This window comes from Acanthopagrus latus, chromosome 15, assembly GCF_904848185.1.
Source record: "Acanthopagrus latus isolate v.2019 chromosome 15, fAcaLat1.1, whole genome shotgun sequence".
Classification (NCBI taxonomy): Eukaryota; Metazoa; Chordata; class Actinopteri; order Spariformes; family Sparidae; genus Acanthopagrus; species Acanthopagrus latus.
In genome coordinates this window covers 28,817,753-28,841,221 of record NC_051053.1, presented here as the reverse complement: position 1 = coordinate 28,841,221, position 23,469 = coordinate 28,817,753, and the positions used below count along the sequence as shown (strand labels likewise).

At 40.8% G+C, this 23,469-nt stretch overlaps 1 protein-coding gene across 2 annotated transcripts in view; it reads right to left on the bottom strand.

Moving 5' to 3' along the window:
- LOC119033105 (bone morphogenetic protein receptor type-1A-like) overlaps nucleotides 1-22,731 on the bottom strand; it is a 41,061-nt gene extending 18,330 nt beyond the window's left edge. Inside the window, exons 1-2 of one of the 2 annotated variants that reach the window (XM_037122733.1) lie at nucleotides 22,444-22,731; nucleotides 10,338-10,402 (exon numbers count right to left, since the gene is read on the bottom strand). The gene's annotated coding sequence lies outside the window, so the exon portion shown is untranslated. The remainder of the gene's footprint in view (nucleotides 1-10,337; nucleotides 10,403-22,443) is intronic. The other variant, XM_037122732.1, reaches the window with a different exon arrangement.
- Nucleotides 22,732-23,469: the final 738 nt, after the last annotated feature.

Below are 23,469 nucleotides of genomic sequence, written 5' to 3'. Positions count from 1 at the left end.
CAGGTATCATGAGGAGCGTTGAGGTTGAGGCCTCCTCTCTGCTTGTTCCTCATCTCATCTCCTCAGTTAACAGCAGTTAATGTAGCGTAGCTGCTCCGGTGAGCTGGACGTGACATCAGAGTCTTAGAGGAGGAACATTCAGCGTGACGGGAATGAAAGCAGTTATTGTTGGTCGTCCCACCTGTACAGAATAAACCACCCTTATAGGGAACCACTGAGCCATAGTCAGCCCCCCCAGGGGAAGGAAATGTGGAGGGATGGAAACCCATACAGTGGGTTAAGATGTCTAGAAGAAAGAAAGCTCCATCAATGCCGCTGGCTATAATAACTTTTCATTTGGCTGCAGAGGTAGCCGGCTATAAAAACTATTATGTCAAATGATATTACACTGCCATGACTGCAGAGTCTGGAGGAGGACTTTAATAAAGGAAATGCTTTGAGTTATACCATAATTACTTTATTATTAGTAGGATTAGCCTCCTCTATGACTACAGCACATGGGCCTGTTTCAGTTTACTACAGACCAAGGCAACAAAACAGTTACAGGTTCAATTTCCAGAACAACTATCAGAAGAAACCTTCTAATACTGGTTTGGTCAAGATTACAAAACAATAGCTGCTGACAACTGTGATCACAGAAGCAGTTCTGTTCCAGTTCAGAAACCTAATCCTGAACCATTCAGATCATTAAGATGAAAAATAAACTCATCTGGAATCCAGTGTTGGTTTTCCTCGACCTGAAGTGTGAGCTGAAATAGGCGAGTCACATCCTCGAGTAGAGGTTTCAACCCATCTATCTGGACTGATATATCAATCTGATCATTGCCAAGTGAAAACATGGATCCATATCATCATTTTTAAGATACACCTTTATAGACTTCAGGCCACATTTAAACAGTGCTAGTGCAAAGCAGGTAGCAGCGAGAACAAGACCATGTTGACGTCCTGTCAGGAATAAATGGACGCACGGACAAAGGACCAACAGTCAGTCTAACTCAGCAGTCTGCTGACAGCTTTTGCTCTCAGTACAACAATATTAGCTGATCTGCTTCAACAAAGTTGGGCTGATTTACACAGAGATAAAGGCCAGAAGCTTTATCTAATAATGATTACTAGCAAAATAAATAAATAAATGACTATTTTGAGGAATTTTTGCTTTTTTCCCCCTCTTGTTCATAGTTGTTGTTAAACTATGTTTAATATGTTAGCCAAATCAAAGTGCATTTTAATGCACTCATCTGCCCACAATTATTGTTTTTCTCTTCTTTTACAGCCAAAAGCAGAAAAGAAAACAGTGGCAGGTTCTTATGTAGTTGTGTCAAATAGGCACATTATCTCATCTCATATTGTCTCATATGATATAATCTAATATCGTATTACATTTACATTTTAGGTCATTTATCAGACACTTTACAGACATTAATGATCCATTTCTAACAATTCCCCCTCCACCTCCTGGATAGACTGCAGCACGAGGGGCCAAACATCAATAATCAAGCCTTTATGCATCTCCACTTCCTGCTGAATGGCGGCAGACTAAATAAACAACAGTGAGGACTGATTGGAGCAGCGGCGGCGTCCAACAGCTCCTGAGCTCTAAAAATAAATGTAGTAATGAGGGAGATTGGGATCGGAGCTGGTGGTGGTGGAGAATATTAACGGACAGTCCATGTATTAGTGCTTCATCTGTAGCTTCTTGTCAGTCTAATCTGTGAGTTCTATCAATCAAGATATCACAGTAATAATTCTGTTTATAAAATGTGAAAAATGCAACTCATCTTTTAACTTTATAACTGCATTTAAAAAAACAAAACATTCATCATTTTTTTTGTATACGACTTCAGTTCAGTTCATATCACTGGGATTAATCAGCAGCATCTAGTTTGGCACTTCACTTTTCTGCACTTCACTTCCCAGAGAACAGACAATCAACGAGTGTGGGATGGAAGGCGGCGGCTTAACAAACTACATTAACTACCACTACCTCCCTCCACCATGTCTTCTTTACTACATAACTAGCACATGTTGTACACTGCGCCTGCATAGGGAGACTAGATCTCACAACTTTTCCACACTGTGGCTATCGACCGCGGTGGTGACCATGGTAATTAAAACTTAAAGGGTAACCTTCACCTTTTAGCATCATACCATGGTTTACATGACACCGGTAACCGTTACATCCCTACTTGTGAGTGGTTCTTGTCTGACCTGTACCCACTTATGGACACACAGCTACTGGATTACTTTAACACTGAGGACATTTAAAAACATTAAGATTCTCAGCAGAGTTCTGCAACAGGTCACCTAATCACAGTCACATTTTTGCATTTTGCATGTAGGAGTAAAGGGGGGTATACACATAAAGATTTTATAAATCTTAAGAGATTTTTTATCTGTAGAGCCCCCACACATGAAGATTTAAAAATCAGCTTGATCGTACTGTGTGTGGTGTGCTCTGATATCCTCAGCACAGGACACCACACATAAAGATTATCTGTCTCACGGCCGATCTAGAATCTAGTCCTCCGAGCCAGAAATATCGCGTGATCAAATGTGATCTACAGTAACCAATGGCAACAACCCCAGCGTCACCGGGCTCTTCATAATTGGAAAAGAGCATAGACTGTATATAAAAAAAGAGTAAATAAACATTTTAAAACATGAAAGACATAGGAGCCGTCCACACCAGCCTGGTTAATTTTGCAGCTGTTAAGTTCTGTTCCTGGTTCTACGTTCTGTCCACATGCAACCGTGCTTTTGGGATACTGAAACGTGGTCTTTTGAAACCGGGGTCCAGGGTGAGGTTTTTGGCGGCTGCGTGTGGATATGACAACCATGAATATTTCCGTTGCTTACGTCAGAGCTGAGCGCGTGCCTTTGTAAATATTATAAACACAGAGTAACATCAGTTAGAAGGTGGTTAGAGGTGGTTGACGATTTAAAACTAACACTAGTTAACCAGCTCAGTCCAGACAAACGTTGTTTATGTTTTGGTATTTGCTGCGCTTTCCCGTTCCGGTTTTAAACTATTTGCAGAGATGCCTAGTGAAGTTAGAATGATCAGCTAACCCCAAGAGAAGGTGATCTGGCTTGGAGCACCGGGGGACTGTTGTTTACAATCTGACTGAGTCCAGGGAGAATCATCTTCTTTCTGAGCACCAGCGTCTTTGATAAGTTCTTTCCAATGATCTGCAGACATTTGTGGCAGCAAGCGAGCTGAAAATTGCACATCATACAGCGGCGGCTGTCAACATATTGCTGTCATAGTGAAGAGACGAAGGTGCAGCATTTCTTTCTCTCAGTGCACATACGCTTCATCTCAGTGCTCCTGAATGCACAGCCACTATAACGATCAATCAATCTTTATTTGTATAGTGCCAATTCCCAACAAAAGTAATCGCATAACACTTTCCAAATGAGCAGGTCCAGAACGTACTCCTTGACTGAACTGATAATAACAATTATGTGATAAACCAAGATTTTTCTGAGATGTTATCATAACATGAAAATCTCATACTGCTGAGCCTGGAAACTGCTACAAGACCACAGAAGATATCAGCTTACAGGAACAGAAGTCCAGGTACACAAGCCTGAATGTGCTAAACTAGGCAGTATGCATTTTTTTGTCATTTCGTCTTTTCTCTCTACCAACACTTTACATATCTTTACATCCCAGATTTATTTTACTGTCTTCAACTTTTTCTCCTCTGCATGTTCTCTCTCTTTCTTCCACACATTCTAATTTCCATCTGTTGCCTTCGCATTTCTCTCTCCCCCCTCCACTTTTCCATTTCCCTTACTTCCCTGCCTCTTCTCTGCCTCAATCTTGGCCCCGTTCCCCATCCCCTCCAGGGGCCCCTCCTTGCAGGCGGGCCTCTGGGTGCTGCAGCAGCCTCCCGTTGGTGTCGGCGCCCTGCCCGACATGCCTTTCAGGGCCTGGGAGACTGCAGGCCAGACTTTCTGGCTCCACTGCCATTGTTTGCTCGGCTGCACTGCGCCTCATCCCTGGCGATGGATTAGCATAAGAATACCCAGAATACCCCGGCCATGGTGAGCGGTGCTGCGGGCTTCCTTCCTCCCTATATCTTCTGCCTCCTCTTCCTCACCAACATCCTTCATTTAATCCCAAGAACTCATCTTGAATGCTCCCCTTCTTCTTCTCCTACTGTGCAGTTTGTTTATGGCACATTTAGAGGATGATTTCAAAAATGATCTTTGGTCCCTAACCGATACCATCTACTATTTAATCATTTAGATTGTAATTACTGGCCTGGAGGATAAAGAAAATTCAAGCTGAAATAAAAAACTCAGCATAAAGTCAATATCTGGCATCTTAACTATGGACCAATTAGTGATAAATAATCAATCCAGAGACTTTTATAAAGTGTAAATCAGAATACATGGGGATAGCAAAGCTCAGATATAAAAGACCTTTGTGAAGCTATAACAGATATTAATAGTTATAAAGCATCCGGACTGGACGGGTTAACATAGATTTTTAAAAAACATTTAAAAATCAACTTGTATGGCCACTTCTTGATATGTATGTAGCATTGTTTAAGTAAGGTTCTCCTGAATCAAATCATGTCTGACACCTGATGCTGACTGAAATACAGACGAGTCAGGCGACCAGAACACTGTTTTAGATCCTTAAGCATTCCTTAATTGGCCAAAATAATCTATAGCTATATAAACCTTTATCTTAAGTATATATATATTTAAATGTATTTAGATAATTAAATATTTAAAGTGGTTTCATGTAAACTCCTGAAGTTCAGGTCGAGAGCTACTGTTTAAACTGACTCATCCTCCTGATTAACTCATGATGACTTCGAATGACAAAGTGTGGCGCTTAAACAGGCTGAGCAGCACAACATGATGTGAGTCTGAGGCAACATATCACGATATTAGGAATAAATAAATAATCACTTGAGCGTGCCTGAGTGTTCTGACATGCAGCTGTCAAACTACTACTAGGTACATAATGACTCTCTAGACAATAGGGGGCAAAATGTCACTACTGCAAGGCATGAACAACTTCATCCACATCTATATGTAATTAATTAGCTAGTTGTTTTCTGGAGATAACTGAGCTTTTTCAGCTGTCTGGTTTGTCATCTTGTCATCTCATATGAAACAAACTACATATGTAATGTACTATTTACAGACAAAAAAGTATACAACCACTGCAATAGTGATGATGACAGCAATACAGCTGAGAGTTCTGGTTTTTCTTCTTCTGCAAGGGCATTTTGAACCAAAAAATGTACCGCTGAATTCCAGGTACCAGTGACGCAACAGACGGCCTTCATCACCGCTTATTCCTTGAAGTCGGTTTGGTGTGTCAGTGTTTTAGCTGCAGATGCACCCTCATCTTCCTTGTGCATGTGTGTGAGCGAGAGAGAGACAGAGAGAGAGACAGAGCGGGCAGCATAGAAAACAATTAGATTTGAGTCTCACAGAAGATCTGCTGAGCAGCTACAGCTCCAAACTGGAGGGTACAATTACTACACACAGGTGTGATTGGCAAAGGACAAAAAAGCAGGAAAATATACGGCTCCACTTTGTCTCTCTTTACACTTAGTTTGTACTGTTGACGGCTTCAGCTAAGAAAGAAATAGTTCACCCCGCATGTCCTAAATTCTTAGAACACAGTTTTCCCCTAGATTGTTTGTAGCTGTGGTGCTCTGAGTCGGTAACCTAGTAAAACTAGAAAAATTTGGAAAATAACCCTTTAAATGGTGACTACTGGTGAGATTTTGGGAAAAAAAATAATTTTCAGAATTACAGAATCAAAATCTAATATATGAGACAAAATAGTGTAGAAGCTGCTGCTTGAAAACATGTTAACCTCTTGAACATTAGAGAACATTTTTACCAGTATTTTCTTTATTATTATATATTCTTTATGGAAAAAGAATCTGTTTCAGAAGCCGGTGAGCCACACGACATGGAAGCTATTGAGAAAAAAAAAATCATAATTTCTGCATATTAATATTAATAAAAACAGAGAAAGCACTGAAATACTATAGACAGAGCTGTGTCTCATCCGTCCAGTTTACTAATACAATCTGCTGCTGGTTTGGAGTCACTGGGTCATATGACATGAAGATAAAAAACTGCAATTATTATCATTAGCATTAATATATTTATGCTAAGTAATTTAATGACGGTCCCTATATCAGTCTCCAGCAATTCAGTACGAGGCTCTTAGGGTGTAGTGCTTTCACTGTGTGCAACTTAATTCGCCATTCGCCCGTGATATTATACCTACAGAAATTATGTCTTTCTTTTTTGCAGCAGCGCTGAAAATCCAGCAGCAGAAAGCATATAGAGGAAACACTGAAACATCAGATAACCCTTCTCAACAATTGCAGGGTCTTTGGTGGAGCTCTGCTTTGAATGAAGTTCCATTGTGACAAATGAATGGACTACTTGCAGAGTGACACGAAAAAACATGAATCAGAGGCACAAAAAATCTCTGGAAAAGCCATTTTTTCAGATTTATCTGGAAGAACCACACCCCTGACAACCCTAACCCATCATGTTACAGCAGCACAGATTACCCAGAAGTAAGTGATTAGTATTGGTGCTGATGCTGTCACACTGACAGACTGCCCAGTGAAGTTATAAAATAATAAATGAAGTAATTAGGTAATACCATGCAGCTCCCTGAAGGTGATTTTAATGATCTAATCGTCATAGAAACAGGTCCATTCCTCTCTGCCAGGGTGCTGCCTGTGTCCTCCAGCGGAGTCATAAACCAAACACACACAGACCATGAAAAAACATTAAGATCATAAATCACACTGAGGACTGGAGACGACACTGGACCACTCAAACCTCCCAGTTCAACCAGTTACTGAGAAGACAGTGATTTTCAAAATACAAACCATGATGTCCGTCCTTCATAAAGTCACCCTGCCTCCTCACTCTGAAGCAAGAGAAAGATCTTCTTTTATCACCATAAAATGAGGAAATTACAATTATTTTTTATACTGAATATTATGTTCAGTATGTCCAATCACTTGATTAACCATGTTTCTTTAAAAGGGAAGACAGTCTGATATAACTTTCAAAAAAGTTGTTTCTGTACCAGATGAAAATATATTTAGTCTGTTGTCAAAAATGACAAAGAAGAAAATCAACAAATCTTCAGGACGATTTCACACAATTTCAATCGCTGGTTCAGGTCATCAGTTCATTTTTGGTGCTTGCTCCACATCTATCCTTTGTCTTAGTAGCAGTTCTGGTGCTATAAGTCGTTTACTGCTTAAATATTGTTCATTTGGATTAATAATCATGATTAAAAGGCTCCTTTTAAAGGGCTCCTTTTACACACTGGGTCTTCAGCTTGTTGTTGTTGTTTGTTTTCTACATTATGTTCTATTTATCATTTTATCTAGCTGTGGTGGCGATGTGTTTACTGGGGGGTCCGCCACTCCTGATTGTGGCGATGTGTTTAAAATATTTAACACACTATAATATGATTCGGAGATACAAGGATAGTGTTGTTTTCCTGGAAAATCCTAAAATATTAATCAGGTATGAAAACAGTAGGCAGACTGCAGTGTTTCCCATTAACTACCTGGACTGCGGCGCCCAGCAGTCTGACCCATCCTGCCACAGATTTGTGATTAACTGAAAATATTTTTCACTTCAAAATAACATTTCTGGTGTTTAATGGTCCATCAAATCATCTTTTACTCCGAGTCGGCACACAAAATGCTAAAACCAGACAACAATCATCTTCTCTAAGTTAAGAACTGAGAACTAACACAAGACGAAAAACGAGCCCCGCATTTTTCTACACTCTTATTTTTGTTGATGTTATTTACGATACAGCTTCTTAATTTTGATCTCAAATTGCGCCAGACTGATGCATTTAACTTTAAATGTTCATAACTGTCTTCCACCAGACATTAGATTGATTAATTGATTGTAGCTCTGGACATAAAAACAGAATTGAGTCAAATCCTTCAGTTGGAGGAGCTGAAACCAGAGAAAGTGACTAAAAATAAACAATTAGAGGATTCTTTAAACAGCTGGCCGTTCAGTTTGTGTTCAGCTGCTTATCAATACCAGACCCTCCTCTTCCTCATTCACTTCTCTCCACCCACTGCTGCTGGAATAAATAGTGTCTGATAGCGTCCTCTCTCTGGACTGACAGAGAACAACAGAGATCGGAACCCAACCACCCCCCCGGCAATCATTTTGAACCAGCTATCATGTATAGATCATCTGAGCCTCTGCAGCGATGGGAGCCAATCAGACTGCTGCTGTTCAGAGTCTCTCTCTGTGATTTTCTGCCTCATCTAAGGCCAGCAGGCTGCACTGGTCTGTTCCCAGTATGAAGGAGTGGAAACTGGAGAGACTGGAGCTCTGACAACTTTCTCCAGAGACAGAAAGACATTGAAATATAACCAACAGAACCGACAAAATACTGGCGTGTGTGTGTCTGTGTGTGTGTGTGTGGTCAGAGACCGGACTACGTGCAGGCCGGATGGTTTCATCCACCATGTCGCCTTGGAAATGGCAGCCAAGCCACAGAGCCTAGCATGGACGACACAACGATATAGGTGGTCCTGGGTGTGTGTGTGTGTTTGCGCAAGTGTGTGTGTGTGTGTGTGTGTGCGTGCGTGCGTGTGTAGAAAGAAAGTAGAAACTGGAAAAAATTAAAAGGAAACTGAAAAGGCAAATAAACATCAACGTATAATCTGAAGTAGAAGTTATGGATGAACCAAAAGATATCTAAAAAACACTGAGAATAAATAAAAGAAAAAAGGACAGAAAACTCTGAAATCAGTTTATTTTTCAGATTCTGACTTCAAAATGTTCAAGTCTGGCTGTGATGTGTCTTATTTTTATGTTTCAATATTCACATGTATTTTGTTTCATCATAGCCCTTTATTCTTTTTATAACTCAAGGATTTTTATTTATATTGTTTTGTTGTTCTTCTTACATTATACTTTACACACTTAAATCAAATCTGAAAATCAGTATTCTATTGGCTTTTTCTTATCTTTTATTCTTCATCTTTTTATTCTAACTATTCATTGAAACTGGCATGCATTCGTCTCCTGTTTTCATACCAGGTTTTTTCTTTCAGTCCCTTGTAACTCTGGTATGTTTGAAAGGTACTATATGATTTAAGTTTGACTGATTGATTGATTTGTTAGCTACACCTGTACAATGCAAGGTGGTCCAGTTCAACACAGAGTGTATAATGTTTATGTTGACATTGTTGGAGATCACATGTTTATTACTGAAGGCACAGTTAAGGGTTTGGGGCAGAACAGTTGTACTGGATTGGATGAGATTGTGCAGGAGTGTGAGGTGTGTTGTATCCTTGTTCTCAGAGTGTGTTCACATCTCCTGTCTGACACACAGCTGAAGACCTTCAGACTCTCTGAAATCATCTGTACTTATAACCTCAGCGTGGTTGGATCCTGTCAACAGTGTAAGCCGAGTTGGGCCAAGCCGAGCGTGCAGGGCAGTGGGGGCGGGGCTGCTCAGGGACATATGGGAGTGATTTTGAGCTGCAGACTGGCCGACTCTGTTTGAGCATCTGTCAGCGAGCTGGAGTCACCTCGTCCTGAAACAAAGGCAGCAGTCTGCCTCCATTCAACAGTCACGAGCCAGAATCACAGACACCATCACAACCAACTTTTTACATCAAATTTGATTTTGGATGCCAAATAAACCCCCTAAGAACAAAAGCTTCTGATGACTCATGAAGGAGACATTGCATCAAGACTTTTAAAAGTATTCTGAATACATAAAACATTTAGTAAAATATGAGGGAAAGAGGGAAACACCACCAACAAGCACATTTGTACAGTATGCAGGATAAAACAACCAGACTGTGAGAGAAAATCAACCACAGCAATCCTCAGCTGCAGCTTCAGTTAAAGATGAAATATTTTCAACAGTTTCCTCACATGAAGGTATGACCATGACCACACACACACACGGCTCTTCCTGCTCTGTAGTTATTAATCAAACCAGATGACAGCTCAAATGACCCAATCAGAGCCTGCAATTAAAAACCAGGAAGCCTTCTGATTGGCCATTTCTGACTTCAGCCACAGGGGTCAAAGGTTAATCTCCTCAAAGAGCAGGAGGGGGAGGAGGATCAGCTAATCAAGTTTTAAGGAGTAAGCACTATGCCCGTCCACAAAAAAAAAAACACGTTTTCTGTGTGTGTTTCAAAAGGCGTAGAGAGCCAACAGTAATGTCTTTCATGTGACCAAAATAAACATCCTGCAGACGTTACACACTGACTACAGCAAACTGAGCTCTGTGTGTGTGTGTGTGTGTGTGTGTGTGTGAATACCTGACTGGGGGCTTCATGGTGATCAGCGTGTGTGTCAGTGCACGACTCCATGGGAAATGTAGTGTCTGTCAGAGACAAACAAACAAGTTGTTATGCTTCAGTAACTACATCTCCATGATGTTCATCAGATGTTTCCCTCCACACGGACCAGAACCAGAACCAGCTTCAGCTGCAGCCGACATGAGCACAAACATCAAGTGATTGATTAATCAATTATATGTCAGCCATCACATTAAGGTTGATGATGGATTAACCAGTTTAAATCATTTTTAAATACAAGTCATAATTTCCTAAATCTGTCTTGGTGCATGTGACTTCTGGCTTCTTTTGTCCTCTTTGAAGGGAAACTGGAAAAACACTGATCAACATTTTTAAGGCCAGAGAACCGAACAACTATTTGAGATAGATTAATCAATAAAGAGCACGATCATCAGCTGCAGTCTTTGAAGCAAACTAGGGCTGCAACTGATGACTATTTTCCTTTATTCTTTCAATTGTCTCTTGATTAAACATTATCAATCAGACAAAGAGAAGGCGACCAGGCAGGTGAAGAGAAGGTGACCTCGATCAAAACTAGAAATACTTCTTGAATGTTTTTTCGCAGAATATAATGATGTCCCAGTGAAGCTGACCTTTGACCTTTTGGAAATGTCATAATTTCATAACGTTATCCTCTGTGAAATTCATGTAAAACTGTGTCTTAGTTATCATATGAATTAATGAGCAACGGCAGCTGTGCATTGAGATTCAAAGGGAAATGTAATTCATTCAAATTCACACAAAGACCAGTGGAACCTCACTAACCAACACGTGAACATCCTCACAGGACCATGAACCTGATGGACATGTGCATCCTGCCAGATGAGAGCACGATGCACAACAATAACAATAAGGACTGCAAGACAAGGTGCATGATGGGAAATACCTGGCTGTCATCTGATCAAGGAGCTGACTGATCTATTGTCGACTGAGCAATATGATGATTTACAGAAACTTGTCATATTTGTTGAATTGATTATGAAGGTTTAAAACTTGACATTTAGCAGACAGAGATGAGGTGTGAGTATTCTCACAGTAACACAGAACAACAGAAGAACCCTCATGGACCCATGAACGCCCTCCCTTTAGATTCCCGGTCTTGCCTCTGCTCCATCATCAGATCAGCGTTTGCGTCCTTGTGTTTGTTTGTAAGGAGATAAGTGGAGCAGCGTGGCTGACAGGCGGAGCCTCCTCCCTCCTTGTCTCCTCCGACACAGAAGCCTTTTTATTTGACAGCAATGAGCTCCTCAAAGGAGGCTTTATTTAGAGAAGGAGGCCGACGTCAGGAGAGAGAGTTCATATTCACACCCAGAGAGGAGACGTTTATAGAGCCTGATAACAGGAAGCTGTCTGCTCAGCAGCCAGACTGTCAGAATAAAACAGTCATGTTTGACTCCTGAAAGCAAAGTTTGCAGTTAACACTAAACATCTGAGCTTTAATATAACATGCTTGAGTCAGATTTATAAAGGTGTTGCTCCTTAATATCAGTATAGTCCCAGACGTCAAGAATCAGTTGGGCTAAAGAGTGAAAAGATTGTGATCATAAAGTGAAAACAATATTCTAAATTCTGAATTCTGGAGGAAAAAAAACATAAATTTGAATGTCAATATCAACAAATGATCAGGCAGATTATTAAACAGTTCAGCAGTGACTCACTGATCCTCCACTTCCTCTTGTGCATTTCTTTTCTTCACCCAGGAAGCAGAAATGTAAATGAACATATAGTTCACTCTGTCACTGTCAACCAATATTAATAACTACAAACAGAGCTGCAATGATCCAGATTACAGAATAATAACAAGTTATGTGCTGTGTATTTTCTCCCTGCAGTGTCATTAGAAGATTTGCTATTTAAATTCAGTATTTTTTAGGTTTGAACAGACAAACCTGCATGGTGGAGAGTTCACTTGGAGCACCAGGTGGCTGTGACAGACATTTTAATTCAAAAAGTCATTGGCTGGGAAAAATGACGATGACAGTTTCAGTTTTACTCGTGTGGATTTGGTCGTCTGCTGATAAAGCTTTCCATAAAGCTGATTGAAACATTCAGTTGTTGTTTGGTTGGTTGATATTTTGTAAAGAAAAATACAAGGTGGGGAAAAATAAAGGATGAAACACTGATCTTTAGTTTGAGGCAGCTGAACTGAACTGATCACTGATTTATTATCTGAATAGTTCTGGCAATTCAAAGGTCTGACTGGATGTTGTTGGTGGTTGGAAATAAAAGCTCCCTTCTCTCTCTGTCCTCCCACCATCTTTTTCTTCACAGCTCATTTTCCAATGGTTAAAATAATATTCAGACAAGTGAAGATTTCACAAAGATAATTCATGACTCTGATAAACAGACTTTCAGCTGGTAAGAAGCTGCAGCTACAAGAAAACTGGAGTTTAACATCTGTGACAAAATGTTTCAACTATTTCTCATATTCAGCTGCACTTCACAGAAACATATCAATAACAAGTAATGAGTGAGGGTAGTTTTGATATTTGATTCGTCAAGGATTAAAAAAGTGTTGATTAATATGAGGTTGATTGTCATAAATCATCTACTGATTGTTAGATTTGGTGTAAAACTTTTTGTTGAATGACTGAATTCTCAGTGTTCCTCTTTCTTCTTTGTTGTAAAACCTTTTTTAAGCATTATTTAGGATTTAACACTTGTTTGACTGTTTCCAGAATAGAATTCATCAGCTCACAAGAAAACTGCTGGATGGAAAGAAGAGCTGTGTTTCACTTCAGCCGCGTGTGGGAGAGCACAATCTGTTTTTCCCTCCGTCTGTCTCTTTTTCTTGGCAACGCCTCTCCATCCATAAACAAGGTGTGTGTGTGTGCGTGTGTGTTGGACAGAACAGCAGCAGCTGTTTTTTGCCAACCTCGTGACCACTCTCGGCCCCCGTCTTCGGACATCTATTTTCTCCTCATCTGTTCTAGAATAACTCTGCTGCTGTTACTCCTCTCATGAGGTGGACACACGCACACACACACACAGACACACACAGTGTTTAGAACAGTTTCCAGTTAAGTGTGTTAGTTTTGGCAGCAGACGTGTGAAGGAGTGTGAAGCCCTGCTGACCTTTGACCTCAACGGATTCCCCCAGACAGTCGGACACCGGCGTGCTGATGATTTCCCAGAGACCCCTGCGGTTCGGTAGCGCCACCCGTCACTGTGGGCTGTTTACACTCTGAAACAGAGCGAGTGTCTATTTAAAGGAAGCAGGAAGTAGAGGAACATCTGCTGCTGCACGCCAACTTCTTCTTCACACTTTCCTTTTCTGTCAACACGTTCACACGTCAGTCTGATGGTTACAAAACATCATCGACAACTCCGTGATATCACCGATTCCATCTGATGGCAGCTGTGATGTGAGTTACAGTGCGAACACAGCTGTGTCACTTCACGTGATCTCACAGTTGACAAAACACCTGAAACATGAGCAGGAGGAGAAAGATTTTCCTGGTTTTGGTTTCCTGTTCATCAACAACAATGTATGAAATTTTCTTTCATATTTGTACTTAAAGTACAAACTGTTCTGAGGCGGCTGAAGGTAAATTTCTGTGTTTGGCGCAACATGCCAGACAAAGGTATGGAAACCAGAGTGTGACAGAAAAGCTGTGAAACCAGTCCTCCTCACGGAAGAGAGGCAGGTACAGGTATGCAGGCTGTGATGGTACACACACACGCAGAACAAACACGCGCTCATTCTGCAGGGAAGCTGCTCTCTCAGACATCGTTTGTCAACAATCAATCTTGGATTAATTCATTATCAAATACCTCCACTTCTGTGTTTCCCTCATATAGATTTTTCAAAAGAAATTACAGCCAGGAGTTCCTTTATCAGTTTCTTTAAACTGACATCCCTTCTGCGTACTGAAGTCAGTTCTGAGACTTCTGGTGGAACAAAACTGTCTCAGCATCCCAGTTAAGAGTTAAAACAATTATCTGAGACATAAATCAACAATAAAATAAAGATTATCACTAATTATAGTGTATGATTATTTAAAATTATCTCTGTGCAGCCACAAATGACTCATAAAGCCTAAATTAACTGTGTAGCAGTAAGAAGCTAATGTTAGGCTACAAACAGACGACATCACGGTCACATGACTGAAACGTCTCCACCACTAAGAGTCTTACTGCACAATTACTATCCAGGTTTTCTATAAACTGATCAATGTACAAGCTGTAAAGTCAGAGTCAGAGTTAGAACAGTGTGTAACTAAAGTGGCCTGTAAAGACGGACTAGTGAGTAGATGAGTCTCCGTGTTGCTGTGAGGACGTTTAATGTCCCCGACAACCTCTGTAGTCCCAATGTTTGCAATGTAAGCACTTTGTAATTCAACGTGGAGTATTTACTAATGAACCTTATGATGTAGAACAAAGGGTGAAAATCTTTCTTCCTTTCTTTAATCTATTTCAGACATTGGTTTTAGTCCAATTACAGCAACTTGTTGCTAGGAAACACCAGATGATGCCCTGTATCGTGTGTGTGTGTGTGTGTGTGTGTGTGTGTGTGTATGAACAGCAGGCTGGAGGCTGGCAGGAAGTGGAAGCGAAGTATTCAAATTCTGATCTCAGCAGTTAAACCCGGCGGCTTTCACAAAACCAACAGAGGAAGACGAAAGCAGAGGGACGAGTGTGGAGGCTGGGAGGAAGACTAATGCCATCAAAGTCAACCAGCAGCCAGAGCTAATTGAAATTAAAGACCTGAAACGAGGACACAGGGAGGGAGGGAGCACTGCTGCTTTCACAGACGCTCAGGCAGAGTGGGAAAACTCTGCCTCGCTGATATTTTTCTTCCTCATGGCTGCAGCCAAGAACATGAAACCACTGAATGCATTTCATCAGTCCGACTCTGAAGGACCAACAGGAAGCGGTAGATTCAGAGACACAAGACAAATGTATAAAATCACACCAGCTTGGTACCAAATGTCTTCTCTCACAAACACTTGAGTTGGCTGCTTCCTTTATTGAGACTTCTCTCTGTGATCACGTTGTGTCAGAAGGGTTTCTAAGTCATCAGCTGACTGTGTGTGAACATCTCAGTCTGATGACAGCAGGAGGAGACGGCTCTGTTAGTGGCCAGTTGACAGAGGGGATCAGGACTCTGGGGTCCGGGGTCAGGATGGGGATCAGGGGCCAGCTTCACTTCAGAGGGATCACCGCACCTATTCGGCAGGGGGATCACTGAGTGGAAATCCAAATCCATCCACGTGGTCCTGAGACCAGGACCAAACTGACCTCTGAGAGACAACCACTGGACACTACTCCAGCCAATCACAGCTCCAGTTACTTACTGCAGTCAAAATACTAGCAGGCTTTGTTCCATCCTGTTGTGATCTCTATATAACCACATCTGATTCCATTCCTGTGGTTTGGTGAACCCTTCACATCTGTGAACTCTGGAGGAATGCAGTCCCATCCACCGCTGTCACATGACCACACGAATCACACACAGCCACAAGTAATCACATTTTCACAGCAGGAGGATAAAAGCAGGTTTGACTCCAAACAGAGTCTGACAAAGCATGCAGATCGCCAGACTTCATCCACTTCCTCCATTAGAAGAACAAGGAAGGTTTTCTCTCTGCTGTGGTGAGCTGATCTGAATTATTCACTGGGATGGGCTGGGTGTATTTAAAGCAGAGATCAATACCATTAAAGGACAACTGGAGCCACTGGAGACGGTCAACATGGAGGCTGTGTTGACCTTCCTTCAACCTTCAACTCAAGCCAGAGAACAGGAGGATGTGTTGCTATAAAACAGGTTGTTTGTCATTAAAATTCAGTGTTTTGTCCAGTTAAATAATTTAGCTCAACAAACTGAGCTGACCAACCCATCAGTATCTGCATTTAATTTGCTCTTTATTCACGTGCGTATATTATATTATATTATATTATATTTATATATATATATATATATATATATATATATATATATATATTTATATTTATATTTATATTTATATTTATATATATATATATATATATTTATATATATTTTTATTTTTTATTTTTATTTTTTTTTATATATACACACACACACACAAAGCCAAACAAAGACTTGGTGCCAAAAACAAAAGCAATGTTATCTGGAATTATTTCAGCTCCAAGAAGGATGATATTGACCAAACACATGCTCTGTGTCGACAGTGCCTTGCATCTGTTGCCACAATGAGTAAAGTAACACAACTAATTTGTTTGACTATTTATGTGGGTACCACACAGCTCAGTACGTCAAAAACAGGTCAGATCAGTGCAGGTTAATTGTCCACAACATAACAGCAGTGCAGCATAACAAAGTGCTGTTCAGGTAATCTGATGAAAATTCCTGTATTTTTTCATGTCGCAATATATATCGCAGGGTTAAAAAAAAAAAAAAAAAAAAAAGAATCGCAATTACAGTTTTTTCCAAAATCATGCAGCCCTAGTGGGAACTGTTACTATTTCTACAGAAACAAACATCTGTTGGTCAGCTGCAGCCCGTGAAACAACGTCTTTCTAACTGACAGAAACTTTCTTCTGAAAAAAAGAAAACAGAATAAAAACCCTCCAAAACAATCAGATTACTGCTGCTGAAGCCGTAACTGTCCTACAGCCCAGCTACACCACCACCACCACCACTGTTGTTACTGCTGCTTTTACTTCCAGAGACACGTTTTAGTGATTTCTGAGTCCAGGTCTGATCCTCAGCTTTGGTTGTCTCCCTGCAGCAGTTTCACCTTTAACACACATCCAGGAGAATGAAAACACACAGCGCAGGATATAAAATATCTCTGCAGGGATGGAGGGGGAGGTGGAGGAGGTGAAGAATCGTACCTCTGTGTGCTCAGCTCCCATTTACTGCCTTTATTTATCTGCTGTGCTGCAGCAGAGAGGCTGGACGTATGGAGAAGGGGGAGGAGGAGGAGGAGGAGGAGGAGGAGGAGGAGGAGGGTGGATTGCATGTTTTCCTCCCCGACTCAGCCACTCTGTCTCCAGGCCACCGGGGGAGGAGGAGGAGGAGGGAGGTGAAGCAGACAGAGAGCACTGGAGATGTGAAACCTGATCTCCTTCCCTCCCTCCCTCCCTCTCCACCACTGCCACCTCGCCTGCCAGAGAGCCTCAGAGTCTCCCTGAGTAATCTGATCCTCAGCCTCCGAGACTGGAAACACACTCCAAGAGAGGGAGAGGTGGAGGAGGGAGGAAAGGAAAAAATGCAGGGAAAGAAAAGGGGCAGAGAGAAGGATAGAAATAGAGCAGAGGAAGGAGAGAGATCCATGAGCTCTGCCTCCAAGACAGAAACACTCCCAGGAGAGAGAAAACTGAGGAGCAGACAGAGAGGAGGGAAAAGGAAACAGAGGAAGATGAAGATGAGAGAGAGGTTGTAAGACAGAGCAGGAACAAGAACAGAAAGCAATACCTGTTTGACTCTCATCAGCTTTTAAATCACATTTTCTACATTCAAAAAATCATCTTCAAACAGTCTGAACAGACACAATGTGAGTAACTGGTAGAAGTGATTTGGATAAAGAGCCGGTGGAGAAGCAAAGTGAAAAGAAAGAGCGGCGTGAAGAAACAGAGGATGAAATCAAGAGAAAGGAACAAAACAAACAACATGAAACATGCTGATAACTGGCAGCATTTGCTCTTTGACTCATTATGTATGATCTTTTTAAATCATGCTTTCATGAGAAGTATCAGTAGACAAGACAAATTAGCTGATAGAGAAAAACAGAAAATAAGAGCCACAAAGACGAGGAAGACAAGCGGAAATAGCGAGCAACAGAAAAAGAGTCAGAGCTGCCGCAACAACGACAGACTGTTCAGCTCCCAGTTCGTTCGGTTCCTCACAAGTCTTGAATTGAATTGTGAGATATGAATTTAACATCTTAGAGCTGCAGAGCAATACGACATCGCTGCAGATGTTTCTGTACAGACATGTTACACAGATATCTGGATTAAAAACGTTAATCAATTGTTGATTGCTGTCATCTGAATTTTTAAATGACTTTCTAAATGAAACTGTTCAGATTTGTCTAACTGCTTGTCTAAATCGACGATGATCAAGTTGCACTGAAAATTGACGAGTGACTTCAAATCGATTTGTGAAGTCGGTCAGGACTCACACCTCTACAGCAGGAGAGGTGGACTCACTGCATGACTGTTGTATGACACTGGATTAGTTTAAATTCACTGTATTCACTGTAACCCTAACCCTAAGAAGTGTACAAATCACAATATGAAAAGTGTGTGTAACTTTGTTCCACACTCACGGCTCTGATACAGTCATCTCTCTGATTAAGTGTCTTCCAGCACTGAAGGGTTTTAATTAATCAAACACTAAAGCAACAGTAACAGGACGCTCACAACACTAATTATTATACACAGATACACCAACTCTGACTGTGACGGACATTTGTTCATCAACCATAGAACAATGTGTCGATGGATTTACTTCAAGACTTTGTCCAGCAGCGACAAACATGGCCGACATGAAAAGACCAGAGACGGAAGAGGACCTCCAACAAACTACGAGACAGAACTCACACCACCGATCAGACATCAGCTGATTGGCCCACTGAACTGTGAAGCCTCAGACTTTAACCAATCATCATGCTTTTGTTTTGGTAACAGTAGATTTTTCCAGAAACAGTCCAGTCGTGCTTCAAGCAAGCTTCAGCAGCATTAGCTGGTCTACACTGGACTCTGGTCTGGTCCCAGGCCATCTCATGAGAACAGACCTGCAGTGACGGAGATACACTGCAGACTTATCACCAACTGACACACAATCAGTGTCAGAGAGATAACACACTTCAGTCAAAGCCGTAGATGGAGAACAGCGTCTTTTAACCTTTGTCCATCCTGAAGACACAGAACTACATGAATGCTTCAACACAAGACCAGGGACTCATCAAAGTCCTCCTACAGCAGGAGAATATCATGAAAATAAATGAGTGTGCTTCAAAACAATTAATTAATTTGTACTCGAGCTGAAAGTAAATGACTTCTTACACATTGAATATATAAGCCCCATTCACATGGCCAGGTCAAGGCAGGAATCAGGAGCCAACGATTCGCTTTGTCATTTGTGTAAAAGTTTGAGATGAGGAGAGGGGGGAAAGTTTCACCGTGGCTCTGATCCAAAGGTGGAATCAGAGGCGAGAAAGCGTCTGTGTGAGAAGAAAAGCCGGAGGTGTAACTTTGTCACTTTCCAGGATGTTTGATGGGCCAGGATCTCAATCATAACACATCATAACTGCATAACTGCATGCATAACTGATACATATTTTAATAGTTTAATAATACATTTTATTGTCAAAAATGACTATGTAGAGAATACATCTATGATAGGTCAAATGTGACATTTCACAACTATTATCTTGGACTAGATTTTTTGTAGATTGAAACAATCCAACATTAATGAGAAAAAAGACATGAATGTGGACAGAGAGGTGACCGTCTGTTATCTGCCTCTCACAGATACATTAACATTAATCTGTGTGTAGGTTGTCCAATAAGAGACGATAATGCAGAAGACCTGTAAAACACCAGCGTCTGTCACATCACTGTGCCACAAGTGATGATGACAACATTACGGGGACCGTGCAAAGAAGTGTGTCTATACATCAGAATCTTTTCATCGCCAATAACTGCCCCAAAATCAATTTTTGGTCACGCAACAGCTCGGAGCAGCAGGACGCCCAGTTCTGATCGACTTTAATCTCTCTCTGTCTCTCTCTCTGTCTCTCTGTCTCTCTCTGTCTCTCTCTGTTGTTGTGGCCTAGCTGGGTCGCCCTCTGTCAGTCAGCCGGCCTGTTATTTCGGTCACACAGATCCGGGCTTGGCTGAGGAATGTTCAGCTGTCTGACATACGGATAAAACCAGATTTTAATTTCTAACAACACCTCCCCTCCAATATGACCGCTCTCCATCTGACCCTCATGGAGAGGGAGCTGCAGAGCTATCACAGAGCAGAGTGCCTGTTTTTAAAGGCCTCAAATCATTTTCAGTCAGAAATAAATACTTTCAAAACATATCGTTAATACTGTATCAGAAATGACTCTCTGTAGATAGACAGACACAGAGGCACAAAATCTCCATTCAGTAACAGCTTTACAACAACAGGTTCTAATGCTGGTGAAGAATCAGCCACACCATTCAGAAGCGCATAAGAAAAGTTCACATTTTAAGTCTTGGTCTGTGTGTGGATGGAGGAGGTAGTCTTTAAAAACCAGATGAACACAGACAGGTTCTGTTGACTGTCATCGTTCCTCCTGTTCATACTTGATGTTTAAGAATAACTTCCCTATGTGATGGAGGAGAAAAATGTGATCTAATCTGATCAATCGAGTCTGAAGTTACTATCGTTTTAGTATCTGTAGGTTTGGGTTAACACCATCCACAGAATCACAAAGAGACAGTGTGGAGGATAACCACAAATCACACTGATGAGGTGCTAAATGATCTTCAGATAAACTCTGGGATATAGTTTGCATAAATCCAATAAAATAAATTGTGGATTAAATTTTCTGTTACTTCCATCTGAAGCATAAAGAAGGAGGACTGAGACTGTGGCTTAATAAGGACTTCAATGTCGAACACTATGATGCTGTCACCATTGAGATTAAGATCCTGTTTTAAAATGAATAATTCAACAATGTCATACCCAAAATGATTCATTTCTTTAAAAAACGAAGTCATTTCATAGAGAAACATAACTCAGGGCTGAGCAGATACGCAGCGGCGCTGGTGGAGTTAACACAGACTGCAGTGAAACCTGTCAGCTGGGACGTAACAGACGCGGTTCTGGTGGAGTCGAGGTGTTCGGGACATTGTGTTTATATGTGGCGGACCCTGCCACCTCACTAGCTTCAAACGGTGTTCCAGGACCTAACCTTTATTATTATTATTATTATTATTATTATTATTATTATTATTATTATTATTAACAGCTTGTTTATTCACTGATGGAAAAAAATATGTATTTCTGAGTTAGTATAACTAACGGCAGCCTCTTTAAAAATATTGTTATGAAATCGTGACGATGAACTTCATGTGAAGTGAAACGACTAAAACACCTTCAGAATGACAAATTAAAGCCACATGTCAGGAACAGAACAAACCAGCTGTGATCAATGAGAACATTAAAGCTGGTATCAGCTCTCACACTGTTGTGACGCTCAGTTAGCCGACGATGCTAACTACTTCGACAACGATAACTTAACATTCAGCAGCGTTTAAATAAAATAAACTACATGAACGTAATAAAACACCAGATTTAAGAACAGGCTCTTGCTAACCATGGATTTCTTCATCGTTAACCACAATAAACTCTCATGGTAGCTGCAAAGCTAACGTTACTCACAGTTAGCTAACCTGAAATAAACTACCACAACTTCAACGTTAGCTCGTTTTTAAAGGAACCTTACCTGTTTAAAAAACAGCCTAATAATGACCACGAAACTGGTCACTACTAATAATCTGGCTGAGGTTGGTGCCAAATGTTGGCATTTTACACCCCCAAGCTTTCCTATAATTACAGACGAGCAGTGTAAACTATGCAGCAGTTAGCTAACAGAGGAATGTGGCTAACAGGCGTTAAACGGTACAAATCTCTCCGGACACAAACAAAACAGCAGAAAACTTAACCACAGTGAACTATTATTGTGTTAATATAATTATCTAAGGTCGGTTTTGTTGGTTTTGAAATAACCCCTGATTTAAAACAACAATAAAACAACTTGGCGCTGCCGCGGAGCTCAAACCAACTTTTTTTTTTCCACGACGGCAGCCGGAGGGATTCGTCTACGTTCTGGCGCTTAAAAATCTGTTCGCATAACTCCCGATCATTATTACTAACTTATTCCCACCACCATGCTTTATAATCAGTGACATCAATCATACAAACACGAAGTGCTTCAAGAATATAAACAATTCAAGTTTAAAATAAAAAAGACATTTTCAACTCGACAAATCACAAACACGAATCATTCCAGCCCTGGGAGTGCGTTAATTCCAACAGATAGACGGAGCCCAAAAGTCGGGCTCAGACCCGCAGGCTGGGATCAACTTAAGGATCTCTTACCTTTCGTCTTCTTTCTTCACTTTCTCCCGCCGACGTGGCGCAGCTTTCGACGGTATTTCATCCCACTTGCTCAAATCCAAACTTCCACCCGAACCGAACGACAGAACCGCGTTAGTTTCCAGGTTACTTGTGATAGTCGCGGCGTCGCGTCTCGTCGCCGCCGCTCGCTGCTCGGTGGTTTCACCGTCTGGTGATGGAGGACAGAAGCAGCCGGACAAAGATCGTGTGTGAGGACGAGATGATCAAAGATCGTGTGTGAGGACGAGATGATCAACCTCTGATCAGAACACTGGCCCAACTTCCTGCCAGGAGCAGCTGACAAGGACACGCTCGTGCTTCACCTCGCAGGTGTTTTTAAAACAGCCTCGAGTTTTTTAGATAATGCTTTAATAGATCTTGTGAGTTAAACTTTGCTTTTGTTTTCTCTTGTTGTAGCGTTCTTTTCAGGGCTGAAGGCATCACCCCAAGTGCTACTAAGACTATTATTATTATAATCAATAACATTAACATTATTATTATTATTATTATTATTATTATTATTATTATTAATAATAATAATAATAATAATAATAATAATAATAATAAATGTAAGTAAACAATAATACAAGTTTTGGATTTGGCAGTAAGTCACTGTTCTGTTGTCACTGACAGAAAACTGAAGAGTTATAAATAAGTTTAGTAAAAGTGAAAGAGGAACTTTGAGTGATTCATTCTGAATGTTTGTAGGAAGTTTAGTTCCATAAAACAGCGTGAAGACATCAAGGTTAGAAACTTGATGGAAACAATTATTTGATCCTACAGACCGTCACAACACAACATGAGAGAAGCTGTTGGGCATGAAAATGTGAGTTTAAAAAAATAAAGTTGTAATAAATAATAAATGTTGAAATATGAACGTTTTTGTTGTAAATTCTTTGGCCTTTTTTCTTATGTCCCTTTCAAACACGTCATTTTTTATTTAAACCAAACACAAGCTCAAATACTCAAAAATCGGTGATCTGTTCTCAGATCAGTTGGTGATCTGTT